Source organism: Anastrepha ludens, chromosome 2, assembly GCF_028408465.1.
Source record: "Anastrepha ludens isolate Willacy chromosome 2, idAnaLude1.1, whole genome shotgun sequence".
Taxonomy (NCBI): Eukaryota; Metazoa; Arthropoda; class Insecta; order Diptera; family Tephritidae; genus Anastrepha; species Anastrepha ludens.
Genome location: NC_071498.1, coordinates 68,745,114 through 68,760,764, shown reverse-complemented (window position 1 = coordinate 68,760,764; position 15,651 = coordinate 68,745,114). Strand labels below are relative to the sequence as shown.

At 36.2% G+C, this 15,651-nt stretch overlaps 1 protein-coding gene across 8 annotated transcripts in view; it reads left to right on the top strand.

Annotated features, from left to right (window-relative positions):
- Positions 1-5,380: 5,380 nt before the first annotated feature.
- LOC128871750 (TLD domain-containing protein 2) overlaps positions 5,381-15,651 on the top strand; it is a 319,890-nt gene continuing 309,619 nt past the window's right edge. For 4 of the 8 annotated variants that reach the window (XM_054113794.1, XM_054113784.1, XM_054113782.1 and 1 more), the window contains exons 1-2: positions 5,382-5,681; positions 9,646-10,121. The gene's annotated coding sequence lies outside the window, so the exon portion shown is untranslated. Of the gene's footprint in view, positions 5,682-9,645; positions 10,122-15,651 lie in introns of all 8 variants that reach the window. The other 4 variants (XM_054113786.1, XM_054113785.1, XM_054113783.1 and 1 more) reach the window with 2 other exon arrangements.

The following is a 15,651-nucleotide window of genomic DNA, read 5'->3' as shown; positions in this document are numbered from 1 at the left end:
GCAAAGATTAAAATTTTTTCTGTTTTACCCTATAAATAAATGGCCATATTCTGGAAACTGTTGGAAACTGTTTGACTATTATATTGTATTTGCAGTACCTCTACAAGTAAAAATAGTAAATAAAGTTATTAATCAGATTCATCGTCTCTAATATAAATAGTCAAGGCCTTTGGCTTTAGAATGAATCTTATAAAAATGCAGCTACCTATTGGCGTGAAGAGCTACGCTTTTTGCTTTTTCTAATATTGTTGTTTTAAGATTACAACAATATTTTTGGAAATGCACATGGTGATTGAATGAAGAGTGGTTCAAAAAAGAAAGATGAACTAAATATTTGAAAATGAAACATCTTGGAGTTGTACAATAAAATATACTTATAGAACTAAGTACGTAAGGAACTAGAAGAACGAAATCAACATTTGTGAGAGACTAGAACCTACAAGGCGAGAATTACGACTGTATATAAAACAAGGCTTCTGATAGAAAACGATAATTTTGAAAAACTTGCAACTACAAGCAGAGGAATCTTGAGAAATTGCAATGAATCGGCGCTAGAAGCCAGCATAAGAAATTGCAAATATCGTAGCTGCTCCTATGATAGGGATTAAGTAAACGCAAACTTTTCAGGAATATAAAAAAATCGTAATATATGTCTAAGGAAGGTCTTCTTTTCCCAAAATTGGTATTAAAGTGCAATATTAATTTTGTGAGATATATGTTTCAATTAAAGTTTTCTCAAATAACTTTAATTTGACAACAATATTATTACACGCTTTTCCACTATGAGGAAAAGAGTATATTTTGGACCTTCCCGGCGCATACTTTTGCCTCCATGCATCTCCAGAAAGCGTTAAGATATCGAAATGAATAGTTTGCATTCTAAAATACAGATATAAAGACAAGTTTCCCCACGCAGCATCACAATGGGCGGTAAGCTACAATCTGATCTAATCTAAATTTGAAATCGATTATGGTTTTTTTGTGCTTTGCAGCACTGTGAGGCATTTTCTTCTTCTCTTCTTAATTGGCGCGATAACCGCTTACGCGATTTTGGCCGAGATTAACAAAGCGCGCCAGTCGTTTCTTTCTCGTGCTAACCGGCGCCAATTGGACACTCCAAGTGAAGCCAAGTCCCTCTCCACCTGATCTTTCCAACGCAGAGGAGGCCGCCCCCTTCCTCTGCTACCACCAGCTGGTACCGCATCGAATACTTTCAAAGCCGGAGCGCTTGTATCCATTCGGACGACATGACCCAGCCAACGAAGCCGCTGGATCTTTATTCGCTGCGCTATGTCTATGTCGTCATAAAGCTCATACAGCTCATCGTTCCATCGTCTACGATATTCGCCGTTGCCAACGTGCAAAGGTCCAAAAATCTTACGCAGAATCTTTCTCTCGAACACGCCAAGCGTCGCTTCATCGGATGTTGTCATCGTCCAAGCTTCTGCGCCATACGTTAGGACGGGCATGATGAGAGTCTTGTAGAGTGTTAGTTTTGTTCGACGAGAGAGGACTTTACTGCTCAATTGCCTACTTAGTCCAAAGTAGCACTTGTTGGCAAGAGAGATTCTACGTTGGATTTCAAGGCTGACATTGTTATCGGTGTTAATGCTGGTTCCTAAATACACGAAGTCTTTTACAACCTCAAAATTATAACTGTCAACAGTGACGTGGGTGCCGATACGCGAGTGCGCCGACTGTTTGTTTGAAGACAGGAGGTACTTCGTTTTGTCCTCGTTCACCACCAAACCCATTCGCTTTGCCTCTTTATCCAGTTTGGAGAAGGCAGAACTAACAGCGCGGTTGTTAAGGCCGATGATGTCAATATCATCGGCGTACGCCAGCAATTGTACGCTCTTATAAAAAATTGTGCCTGAGCGATTAAGTTCTGCGGCTCGTACGATGCTCTCCAACATCAGGTTAAAGAAGTCACACGACAGCGAGTCACCCTGTCTGAAACCTCGTTTGGTATCAAACGGCTCGGAGAGGTCCTTCCCAATTCTGACGGCGCTGCTGGTGTTGAGCAACGTCATCTTACATAGCCGTATTAGTTTTGCGGGGATACCAAATTCAGACATCGCGGCATACAGGTAACTCCTTTCCGTACTGTCGAATGCAGCTTTGAAGTCGACGAAAAGATGGTGTGTGTCGATTCTCCTTTCATGGGTCTTTTCCAAGATTTGGCGTATTGTGAATATTTGGTCTATGGTAGACTTTCCAGGTCTGAATCCACACTGATAAGGTCCAATCAGTTGGTTGACGGTGGGCTTCAGCCTTTCACACAATACGCTCGCTAGAACCTTATAGGCGATATTTAGAAGACTAATCCCGCGGTAATTGGCACAAATTGCAGGATCGCCCTTCTTATCGATTGGGCAGAGCACACTTAAATTCCAATCGGCAGGCATGCTTTCATCCGACCATATTCTGCATAGGAGCTGATGCATGCACCTTACCAGCTCCTCGCCGCCATGTTTGAATAGCTCAGCCGCCAGTCCGTCGGCGCCCGCGGCTTTGTTGTTCTTTAGCCGTGATATTGCTATTCTCACCTCGTCATGGTCGGGTAACGGAACGACAATTCCGTCGTCAACGATTGGGGTATCGGGATCTTCACATTCTCTATGACATGCGCAGCTGTCACCGTTTAACAGGTTCGAGAAGTGTTCCCTCCATAATTTAAGATTGCTCTGTACGTCAGTCACCAGATCACCGTCTTTGTTCTTACAGGACAACGCCCCGGTCTTAAAACCTTCTGTAAGCCGCCGAACTTTCTGGTAAAATTTTCGGGCGTTGTTCCTATTGGCCAGCATCTCAAGCTCCTCGCACTCACGTATTTCGGCCTCTCGTTTCTTCTGTCGGATAATACGTCTCTCTTCCTTTTTCAGCCCACATGGCTCGCGTTGCGCCCGATCGCAGCGTGGCTCTATAGGCGGCATCCTTTCTTTCTGCGGCAGCATAACATTCCTCGTCGTACCAATTGTTTTTTCGGGCTCGCCGGAATCCGATTTCTTCTTCGGCGGCGGTACGTAGGGAACGAGAAATGTTGCTCCATTGCTCGCGCATGCCGGTTTGTTGGGCAGTGCTCTCCGAGAGCAGGAGTGAGAGTCGAGTGGCGAATCTTCTGGCTGTCTGTTGTGATTGCAGCTTTTCGATGTCGAACATTCTTTGCGCAGGTAGATGTACGTTTTTTGCTGCACAGAGGCGGGTGCGCAGCTTGGCTGCAACAAGGTAATGATCCGAGTCGATGTTGGGTCCTCGGATCGTGCGTACATCTAATACACTAGAAGCGTGTCTTCCATCTATCACAACATGATCGATCTGCATGACTACCATGTTTCGGGCCCCGGCGAAGTCGATCAGCCTCTGTCCGTTACCGGATGTTTCGTTGTGCAGGCTGAACTTTCCGACTGTGGGACCAAAAATTCCCTCCTTGCCCACCCTGGCGTTGAAGTCGCCAAGCACGATTTTTATGTCGTGGCGGGGGCAGCGCTCATAGGAACGTTCCAAGCGCTCATAGAAGGAATCTTTGGTCGCATCGTCCTTCTCTTCCGTCGGGGCGTGGGCGCAAATTAGCGATATGTTAAAAAAACGGGCTTTGATGCGGATTGTTGCGAGATGCTCGTCCACCGGAGTGAACGACAGTACTTGGCGACGAAGTCTCTCTCCCACAACAAATCCGACACCGAATTTGCGCTCCTTTACATGGCAGCTGTAGTAGACGTCGCAAGGTCCTATGGTTTTCTTATCTTGCCCCGTCCATCGCATCTCTTGGATGGCAGTGATGTCAGCCTTTACTCTCACGAGGACATCAACCAGCCGGGCAGAGGCACCTTCCCCATTAAGGGACCGGACATTCCAGGTGCATGCCCTCAAATCATATTCCTTATTTCGTTTGCAGGGGTCGTCATCAGTAAAGGCAGTTCTCATCCGAGGCTTGTTAATTCTTTTCATTGGGGGGGATTTTTAAGTGGCGGGTCCCAAACCCAGCGCACAACCAGCTATCCTGGAATGCTTCGCCTTCTCACGTTAGCTCACTCCCGAACGGGTGTTCGGAAGCTACCCAGAGGATACGTGGGCTAATCCCGGCCGTTGTGAGCTGCTTGAACCATATGTAGAAGAATCGTCCTGGCCACTCCCAAGTGAATGGCGATCAGTAACTTTCCCCACTTGCGTGGACTTCTACACATGGAACCATCCTCCATTTTACTAGCCAGAAATAAAAATAATACAGAAGCAGACTTCATGAAATTGTTTATGAAAATTTCCTTAACCAAATTGCTTATAGGTAGGTATAAATTTTACAAATTTATAATGGTTTTGAATTATTTACCTTCTGTAATTTAAGTAGAAAAATTACGAAATTGCCCTCGAAGCCACCAATCACAAAAAAAAATTTAGTCATATGTTCATGTAAATTGCGGTGCATCTATGCAGCCTACTCCTTCACTACTCAAATATTGTTCACAGATTTTCTTGACAAAATATACTGTGCTAACTCAGCAGTATACCCGACTTCGTGAGCATTAAATGCACTTCCTTGAATACACGAACGACGGCTCACTGCAATACATACGAATCTATACGTACATATGCATGTGTGTGACTCAACAAAGGTGAATTGTGTGAGCATGCCGTCTACGAATGCATTTTATGCTGCGGTTGTAGCTGCAGCTGCAAAATATGGCGCACCTCAATATTTGTTTAATTTGAGAAAATAACCCCTACGATTAGTCTCTGCTTCATTTTCTTGTTGTAACACACACACATTTTCATATATCTAATGATTATGTCTACTATTAGCAGTTTTGACGTGCCTTCGAAGTGTTATCAATTTTTGAAATCACTCTTTGATTTACGATTAAAAAATTTAATAAATGAGTAATGTAAAGTCAGCATTTTTGGCAATGTGTGAGAATAGTTTACGCCGCGTCGGCTCTCGCCGCGCGCAGCCAACGTCATTGTGATCCACCCAGCAACTTCACAACTTTTGGTAGCTAACGCGTGCTTTTAATGCTGCACCGTTGTATTGCTTTGTTGGTTTGCTTATTAGACCTCTTCGTTGAAAGTGTTGTCTTCAGCACAGCCCGGCTTCTGCTACCTGAGCATTTGTTTTGTTTTGCAACTCATCGAGCTTCTTTTACAGTTTAGCCTCCGCGCTGCTTGCTGCTCTCCACATGAGCATTTGCGCCGCTCACTCCCATCATAATATTTCTTTGCGCGCTCCGTCACTGCTACTTCGACGCGTTTATTCCTTCGCCTGACGCTGTCGACGTTCCATTCGATCGAACGGCAATTGCCGACGCAGCCACTCAGCGCTGCTGCCATGCCGCTATTGCGATCGCGTCCAGTGCTGTTCGCTTTTTGTGTGCTTTGCGAGTGTTTGTGCCTTGCCTGAGTTGTTGTCTGGCTGTCTTGTTGAGACGTTAACAGAGAAATTTCCGATCAGTTCAAGTTTTTCATTTGTGTTGAACGCTACGTGAACGCAAGAAAATTCGTCGCCCAGTCTAACGTGCTGTAACAAACGAACCAACGAACGTGCTGTAAAGAGTCAAGCAAACAAAAGAAAAAAGAAAAGTAAATCAGAGTCGAATAAAATAAGCGGAAAAGTGTCAAGCATTTAACAAAAAAAAAAAAAAAAAAAGAACAACACCAAGTGCGAGAGTGCACGACTATTATAACGGGTATGCATTTTCCTTTCTATCCGCACAGTCATGTGAAATAGAGTGCAGTAAAAGCTTTTCCCCGCGCATTGGTACTTTTTTTGTCAAACTTCTTCTGTTTATTAGTTTCTTCATTTTTTCCGTTTTGGTGAATTTGCTATCGTCAGCTTGCGCATTCGGGGATCAACATTGCATTTTCCTACTTTTTCTGCTTACGTGCGCGCGCGTTAACTTTGTGTTGTTGTTGGTGTTGGTGACATTTTCGAAACAACGTGTGCTCAAAGGTGCCGTTACCGTTAAGACAATAACAATAAATTTAAAGTGGATGCAGTTAAGCCATAACAAAAACAAAAAAGGGGAAAGAAAAACGAATAAATGTGGAGCGAACCAAAAATTGTTATTTGTGTAAAACCAAAAACAAAAAAAGTTCCAGTATACTTATATTAAACGACGAGAGTGGTGAAACAGAATAAAATTAGCGCAAAAGTATTTTGAAAGCTATATTTAGCGCGTTTTCTGAAAGTTAAAACATGCAAAGTCGTACAACAAATGTCAACAACTTTTTCAAAGAACCGTGAAATGCCGTGCTTTGCGAAACAGGCAGATATTTATATTTTCCATTTGTGATTTTTATGTACTTATCATAGATATGTGCAGGCGTTGTGCAAATTTTTGACATACAAATATATAAATTCTGTCCACAAATAATTTGTTTACAAATTTTCCATGCTGTTTGCTCCACTTTATGAAAAAATGTATGCAATAATTGCGCCTCAATTTCGTATTTTATGTAAAAATATATAAGAATAAATAAAAGTAAGCTGTCGGAAACAGTTAACTAGCTTCATGAAAATTTATAAAACCTTAAAATCGATGAAAAAAATATGGAAATTTATTAAAAATACTAAATTGCATATGTCTGAGTATATGTGGAAATATTCTAATCCAGTTGCTATTTCTTATTTATTTATTTTTTCTTTTAAAAGGGAAGGGTTTCAATCCTATTAAAATATTATAAAATAATACTTAACAAAATTTTTGAAGAAGAAGACAAATTGGGGATTTTTCAAAAAACATCAGTCAAAACATCCCATATTAAAATTTGATTTGTTTAAAGGTTGCAAAGCGTTTTTTATTAATTATTATGACGACAAGAACAAATTTTAAAACACTTTTTATTACAAGAAAATGACGAGTTTTATTGTTGCCAAATTAAAAATTATTAAAAAAAATTCTTATTGAGACGATAAATTCACAAATTTTTTTTTTTACTAAAGAAAGAAAAAATAAAACATAGTATACTAATTTAAAAGCTGATCGAAATAAAATTATTTCATTAAGAAACATATTAAAAAAAAAATAGAAAAAATTTCTTCTATATACCTTTTCGAAATTGGTGTTGCAAATCTTAAAAAAACCTACCATCATTTTAAATTATTTCATTAAAAAAGAGGAATCGTGCTCATAACACAATTAAAATTTAAACACTTACAAAAAATATAATTTTTTTCAAGAAAATAGTTATAAAAACGCTTTGTGGTATAATATTGACTTACTGTGGGAATTACACATAAATATTTAGTAAAGTAAATATTATTTAAATAAAATTTTCGAGAAATTGGAAAAGCTGAAATTATAAAATAAAGAGCAAAAACACTAAAAGAATGACTGAATATAAATATTCCTGTAACAAATAACAATAAAAAATACAATGTCGAAATAAAGTACGAAAAATACGCTAATTCAATATTGTCCGCATCATCTGCTGAAAAAGACATTACTACATTTTTTAAAAGAAATACTGAAAAATTCTACACAAAATTGTTTTTATAAAATTTACAAAAAATAAAAAACATTTTAACAAATAATTATATTTAAATTATTTTTAGTATTATTTTAATTTTAATTTTTAATAGTTCTGGAAGAAGAAAAGAGAAAAATATAAACTGTTTTTATTGCCATTTTCATTCATGCAATAAAAAAGGGGTTTCTCGCGGAATAGGAACCTAAAAAAGCAACAAGTGCCAAAAATTACAAAACAAAAAAAACAGTTAAATTTAGAATATATAATTATGCATCCAAGACATTACTGTGCGCGTGTGAAATAAATATTTTCAGCCGAGCTGTTGACTTCCACGCCCCCACATTGGTGCCTAACCGTTGAAAAATTAATATGCGTGCGCTTTTTTCCTTTGTTTATTTCTCGTGTTGTGCCAGTATGTGTTTGTGTGTATGCTTGTTTTTGTTTAGGGCTTTTGACTAAAATGTAGGTCAGTTTCCGTTCATTATAAAAAATGCTTTAATTTGAAATACAATATAGTATAAAAGTCGAACTAATTTACCGACTAAAATGAATTATAAGAAACTCAATTATTTCATTAATAAATACAATTTTACTTCACAAATAAATAAAATTAAAAGTAGAGTGAAATTAAGTCACTAATATAATCTCAAGTTTAAAGTGAAAACTGTGGGCAATGCCTGCTAGTCAGTTTACATATTCTAACTCTGCAGTCCTAAAGTGATTATCGAATTCAAATTTCGATACAAAAGGGATTGAAAAAATAGTAATATGAAGATGCTACGGTTTGCGAATGTGGCGGTCGCCATAGTTTAGGATAAGTTAAGACGGTTGCCAACGCACACAAGTCTAAAGCCAGTCGCTTTAAGGCACCGGATCCTTGTTTCTTAAACTTTTCTTCCCATACCCAGAACAGGACACAGATTCCCAATAGTTTCTGACTGCTTTTGTTTTTGGCATAGTATATTAGTATCTCCAAAAGCCTTTGTCGTTGACTCTTATTAGTCAAAATATATATTTGCATTCTTAATGGAGCAGGATTTTTTGAAATGGTCTCTGTTCTAGGAAAAATGGGAGTTTTCCCATTTAGTTGAACAGTCATAATTTCTCTTGTCGTATTTATATTTATTACGGCATTTTTGTATTTAATTATTTCTTATTATATAGTGAACTGTGATAAGTATTAGTTTTAAAAAATTTTGTGAAGACCTTAAGGCCACATCAACCCAATTCTGCCTTTACATCTTCGATCACTTTGTCAAACTCCGCTTCGTTACCTGAGTCATCAGCGATGCTTTGTTCTAAAGTTCTCGATAGGCTTCATATCGGGGCTAGTTTCAGACCAGTATGTTATAGAAATGTTGACGTTTGCCATATAATCTGAATATGTATGCCAAAAATTCTGCAATACAGAAGATTTTTTTGATGATCTAATAAATCAAAAAAGAATTGAAAACACTTCCGAGTTTACCGCGATGACTTGTTACACATCTGAAAAAAAAACACTAGGTGCAAATTGCCAATCTCATATATTTATGCCCCCTCAATCAAGTCAGACCACCTGTTAGATTAACACCGACAATATCCATATTTCATACTGCTACGCTATGTAGATATATGTATATAACTATATAAATATATACTCAAGCTGAGATTCTGTTAGCAATAGGCATTTGCACTAATAGTTTTCACTACTTTTAATTATGCCAGTTGCTAAAAACGTTCTTGCTATGCTTTGAAAATACTGTAACTGATACTTTAAACAGGAAGAACTAAATCAGCCAGCGGAAAATTCAGAATTTTCGCTATGCGAATATTTAAATAAATAATTTTCCTATTTCAAGTTCAATGCTAACAATTTTGCTAAAGGGGTAAAAATGCTATTAATAAAAGTCATGTAAATAGTTTTCTTGGCACAACTGACAATTTCTCCAAATTTTTCAACACTTATGCGCAATTGCTCTGCTAATAAGCGTGTACACCCAAACACATATAAAAAGCACACGTTCGTCTTTAAATCGATGAACAAATCTCATGGTTGCCTCAAAATGTGTTAAATTTTTTTTAGGATATTGAGGTAAATTATAACGCAAAAGTAGAAATTGACAATTTGTCGATCTATTCGAAAGTTATAAATAAATTATACAAAAATGTAATTAACGAAAATTTTTCTTGCAATTAAAGTGAAGCCATTTATCTGCGAATGTGCCATGCTGTATACATAAATATAATACATATATATACAGCAAAAACATAAATATTTTATAAATACGACGAAAGTGCGTTCAGTATTGAAAAATATAATCAATTTTAAATACGAGTACTAAAATCGAAGCTAAAAATACTAAATATTTTACGAGCAAAATATAATACGAAAATTTTGCATCATTTTTCCAACGATATTTCAATGTGTGCGTACTAATGTTTGTGCCGTCGAATTACAATATTTACTAAGAAAATTAAAAAATAAAAAAATACGAACATTTGTTTTAGAAATGTGACTTACATAAGTGAGTGTGTGTGTGTTTAATTTCTGCGATCTGAAATAAACAACAAAACTCAACGACAAATCTTACTGGTGGTGTTGTTGAAAATCAATTGCCCTAAAAGAAGATACAGAAACCCAAACTAATTGCGACGAAAACAAAAACGTTTAAAAGGTTGGTTTAAGCTTTTTATTTGTTATCGTTTTATAAATTTTCTTATTATTAATTTTTATTTTATGAAATCTCATTTATAAATATTCCCAAAGAATTTTGCTTTGTTACGTTCGAAAATTTAATGATATTTTTTTAACACTGAAAATCTTCGGAGTGGGTCATGCAAGTGAATGTATGAAAGTTGTATCATTTTGAGAGTGTCTGAAACTATAGGGTTATTCAATAGGTGCGCTTCAACTTTTTTCCGATAGGGAGGGCGAACGACGCAATATTTTTTATTTTTCGCTTGTCATTTGTAAACTTCATTAGTATACATTTCATCATGGAACGCTACACACTTGAGCAACGATTGCAAATCGTGCAAATTTTTTATGAAAATAATCGTTCTGTTGCTGCTACTTTAAGAGCATTTAACAAGCCGTCCCGTTTTGGGGTTATGTGAAGTCATTGGTCTACAGTAACAAGCCGGCGACGATTTGTGAGCTCAGAGCCAATATTGAACGCGAAATTGCTGGAATTTCGGCCGATTTATGCAAAAGAGTGGTCGAAAATTGGGTTCAACGATTGGACTTCGTAAAACGTGCACGCGGTGGTCATGCAAAAGAAATCGAATTTCATACTTAAATGTATATGTTCAAACTCGATAATAAAAAAAAAATTAGTTAAAAAAGTCAAACCGTTTGTGTTTTATTCAAAAAAGTTCAAAAGTTGAAGCACTCTTACTGAAAAACCCTATATTTATGTAAATTTGTATTAACATTTTTTCGCATGCATACAGAACCGGTTTATGTTAGCTGGCTTCTTTTTTGAGCTAAATTTGTAGAAGTTTTTAAAAAGGGGTCACTTTGAAAGTCTTCGACATATTATCCTGATACTCGTACTTTACGATCTTATTTATAGATTTCACGTCTTGTACTGTTTTGCGGAGTATTGGAAATAAATATTGTTCTATTATTTGTTATCTATTCCATACAAATCGCTCTACAGGAATCGTACAGGCTCAAAGACCGACAACTAAATATGCATTTAGACTTTCTGTCTTTTGAGGCCAGAAGGGAGCTGTTAAGGTTGCAAGCCTTAAGCGATAGACGAACTTCTAATTCTATGTTGTTTGTCTATCAAATTATTTCTCTTTAGGTTTTAGTTGATGTTGCTCATAAGGTAAACTAAGTATGTATATATGTACATACGTAATGAATGAAGCATTGAATAGGTGTATACGATTCTGTAATAATTTTAAACAGCGCATTTGATTTCAATGGTAATGAATACCAGTTTAGATTAAGCGTTTATGTAATATTTAATTAAATATTCTTAGTGCGTATTGTAATGAAACTTATCTCCCACATGCCATAATAAAACACTTTTCTCCTGTTAAAATATTGTATTGCACAAGTGTCCTCCTTAACAAATCAAGTGTGGCCGATGGTTTAAAATTACTGAGCGCAAAATTTATTTTGGGAAATACCTATTTGAAAAATGTGAGTAATGAATTTTGTATACACGGTGGGCTTGAACATGATAGGTTCGACAAAAATGTCATATAAAATGGCAAATGGGGATTTGTTACCTCCTACCCATATATGCGAAATCACTTTAGTTTGAAATTCTGTGCGCACCTAAACTCAAAATATTTCATTCTTGTAAAAACACTGCCTCCTTCCAAGTACGTGCTTTTGTTTGGCATACTAATTTGAAAAATCCTTGCCCTCCCTCAGGCATTATCTCTATTGAAGAAGTAGGAGACTTAAAATCACCTGTACTCAAATTGAGTTCATTATTTTCCTATTTGGTAATTCAACTTTCCTTTTCAAATTTTAGGGTAAGACTGGTATATCTCTGATAATTTGACCCCATTTTCAGAACTATTTAATACATTGAGACAGACGAATGGTACAGGGATGTTGAATTCAACTGCTTATTTTTTGAAAGCACTTAGCACAAATCTGAATTTTAACTGAAAGTTGTTCTGTATTTTCCCCCCTCGGAAGTGGCAAATCTGCTGAGATGGATGGTATCAATTACAAAGGATTGATGGCGCGCTTCTTCTTCCTTTCTTCACTTGAGGGTAATTTTTGATCGGCCTGTTTGGCAGATATAGCAATTGCGCACATCAGACTTTGTTCGAGTTTGCTTTCTTAGCAGAATTTGTTCGAAGTTTGGCAAGGTATATAGAGGTCTATTAAATACTTTCTTTTCTCGGTAAGGCAGAGCTAGTCGATAAGATCCGCATGTACCCAATAGGAGCGCACACTTTTAATCTACTCGCTTCGTGATCACATTTATGCGTTACGTGACTCGGACGAATTTTATGCACGTACTGATGCTGCGCTTGTTCATGTTGAAAGAATAGTGATAAAATGGCTCAACATATACTTTCATATGATAAAAGAAGTAAGATAAGCGTAAACTATTCTATATTTCGCAGATATATGTGGGCACTGTGACGAAAGTACAAACATACATACGTACAGAAATTCCATTTTATGGAACACTACGCCCTCCATAGTGCAACTGAGCACTGAAAGATGCGATATATTTGCACCGCTAGTATTTCTTAAATAATAGTCATCTTAAAGTAAATCATCATCATATCTGATCAATTCCTCACATATAAAAAATGCATTGGGTTTCTGCTTATGTCCTACCACAGAGCAAGATAATATACGTCTAAGAGCCTTTATCGTTTGCCTTAAATGAAAACTGCGAGATCTTAAAATCGCAGCTTTGAGGTGAGCGATTGGCATCGACAAAAGATGTTCATGTGTTAATGTTTGAAGGATTGATATGTTATCCGCAGACCCTTTACATATATGTAATGAATGAAGAAATTTTGTAAATGGAGCCGTCTGAAGCTCAATAAGCTTCTTTGAGATATGTAAAGAACCTTTTATAAAAGTTGTTCTGCCACTAAGAAGAGAGGTGGATCAAATTCTCAGAGCACATCGCCTCTCCAGTAGGGTTTAGATTTGACATTTTTTTCTGTAATTTTTTTTTTATTTTATTGAAAATATGTTGATTACCCATAAAAGCGTTTTACATTTTTAGTTTACGCAATTGACCCAATGACCGTTTTATAGGGGCGCAGTGGAAATATCAAAATTTTTTCACTAATGGTTAGTTAGTTAGCTGATTAAAATTTTTTTTTTATTAGATTTTATTGAAAACATATGGTTCCCAATTGGGGCAAGCCATATAAAAAATACCCTTTCTCGATGACAACATAATTTTACTTCATTATTCAATACATAAAAAAAATGAATCTACTGAAAAGAGGTTGCAAATAAGAAGACAATTTCTTTGGTTATCACTTATCTCTAGAATTGCTTCTCAGAACACACTTTCAATGCATTATTACAATATCTGTTATCAATGTTTGCCTTCGTAATCGACAAATAAACTACTTACAAGTACTTATAGCTTCACAATAGCGTTGTTGGTTCTACGGGCCAAATATCAAAACATGCTAAGCATTTATAATTATAGTAATTGGACACAGCGAGTGTATATTTTGTTACATTCACATATTTATTTACCTAAAATTTTCTCTTTTTTCCACTCACATCTTTAACATTTGTCTACATTTTCACTAAACTTTCAAGAAGATTGAGATTAGTTCAATTACGTTGTCGCGACACCACTTTTGTAACAGAAAAGTGACTATGTAATTCTGAAAGTGCATCATGTGCTGACCACTTTTGTAGAATGAAGTACAGAGCGTCAAAGGTTTTTTTTTTTAATATAATTTTTTATGAGGCGTTTAAAATGAGTTTTAAAATATTTTATGAGTCACTTTCTCTTAGAAATATCATGTGCAATGTTCTCAGGTATTAGTAGATTTTCTTGGCAATGCTTTTATGGAATGTTTCAAGACCTTAACCTCCTTTTTAACGAATGCATTTCAGCGTTTTTTTCTAGAAAAGTTCTAAAATTCTTTTTAAGTAAGATATTTGACGAAAAATCAGAAAATTTTAGAAAGGCACAAAAACTGTTAATATAGGCGTTTACTGCTAATTGGCAGAATTACTCTTTCGATTGTTTTTATGGTATCATTCTATTAATAAATGTGTATCATTCCATTATACTTATCATTTTCTTATTCTTATTATTTTTATCTGGTGACCACTATTCTGTATTTTTTTCCTTTAATTTATACAACATTTATATATGCTCACTTTGAAATAAAATTTCGTCATCATTTTTTATTGCATTTTATTTTTTGTGCCGTACATAGTCGCTCGTAAATTTAAACCATCAATTTCGACAAAATACAACTCGAAAAAAATTTTAATCGCTAATTTTTGCAAATTTAAAACAGTAGTAAGACATTTAAAATTTCTGCAAATGCGTCAACATTTTTTTCTTAAATCCATTCCATAAAAAACGTATTTGCATATATTCGCATAACATTGTCGTTTGCTGTCTCATCGGATTTTTTTGGTGCTTTCGTCTGACTTCGCGCGCTTATGCAAATCATTAAGAACTCTCGCTTTCATTAAAATAATTGAAATTGGCAGCACTGTTTAGTTTTTATTGGCATTTTAATTTTTTGTAGCGATTATTTATTTTTTGTTTGTTTTAATCCGCTTCTATCCCCAATTTCTCTCCACTTTAGCTTCTTCTCATTCTTTCTCAGCACTGCAACACTTTTGTTGCTACAGTCAAACGGTTTCATCCCATCACTCTCAGCTTGAATTCAAATTTCAATTCCAACCCAATTTCAATGCAAACTCTAGCTTATAATACATTAAGAAAAAAAAGCAATTAATCGGCAACAACAAATATAGTCTATGTATATGCTTTGATATGTACATACTCGTACATACATGCACACATTACTATTTTGTTAACCCCATAAAAGTGAACGTTACCAAGTACTGTTTGCCTCACACAATGGCATCATCACCAAATGGTTGGCTGATCGGCTGTTGGGTTGGTTCATTGGTTGGTTGGTGGCCGGTCGGTCGGTCGTTGCCATAGACCATCCAGCGCACTTGGTCTACATTCGTTTACTTGTAGACATGTGTGCATACAAACACACAAGAAAACATACGGTTAACTAGTCATATGTGTTTGTATGTAAGTACATAATTATGTACACCTCAATTCGTCTGGCACAATGCATTCCTGCATACTTCAGACAGTGGTCATTATTCGGTTCATTCGTTATTGTTTATTGTTGTTGTTTCTTCGTCAGTTACGTACGTCTATTGTTGTTTTCTTTACTTTTGTTTTTCTGTATTGATTTTATTTTATGTTTATTTAAAAATAGTTAACATTGCAATGTTTTCGAGGCAACCCAGTGAACCATGCAAAACGTAATTATGCTTTGGACATACCCACATACACACACGCAAACGCATATCTAATTTAATCCAATTGGCGGGTTTTACAGGTGGCCAAGAAACTATCGCTGCCAAACGTCTCAAATTACTTTCGGCTTTATTATTTCGATATTTCTGGAGGCATGCCCTCTGTGAAGGGCTTAAGTTCATAGTTTGCTGAACAATAGTAATAGTACCTCAGGGTA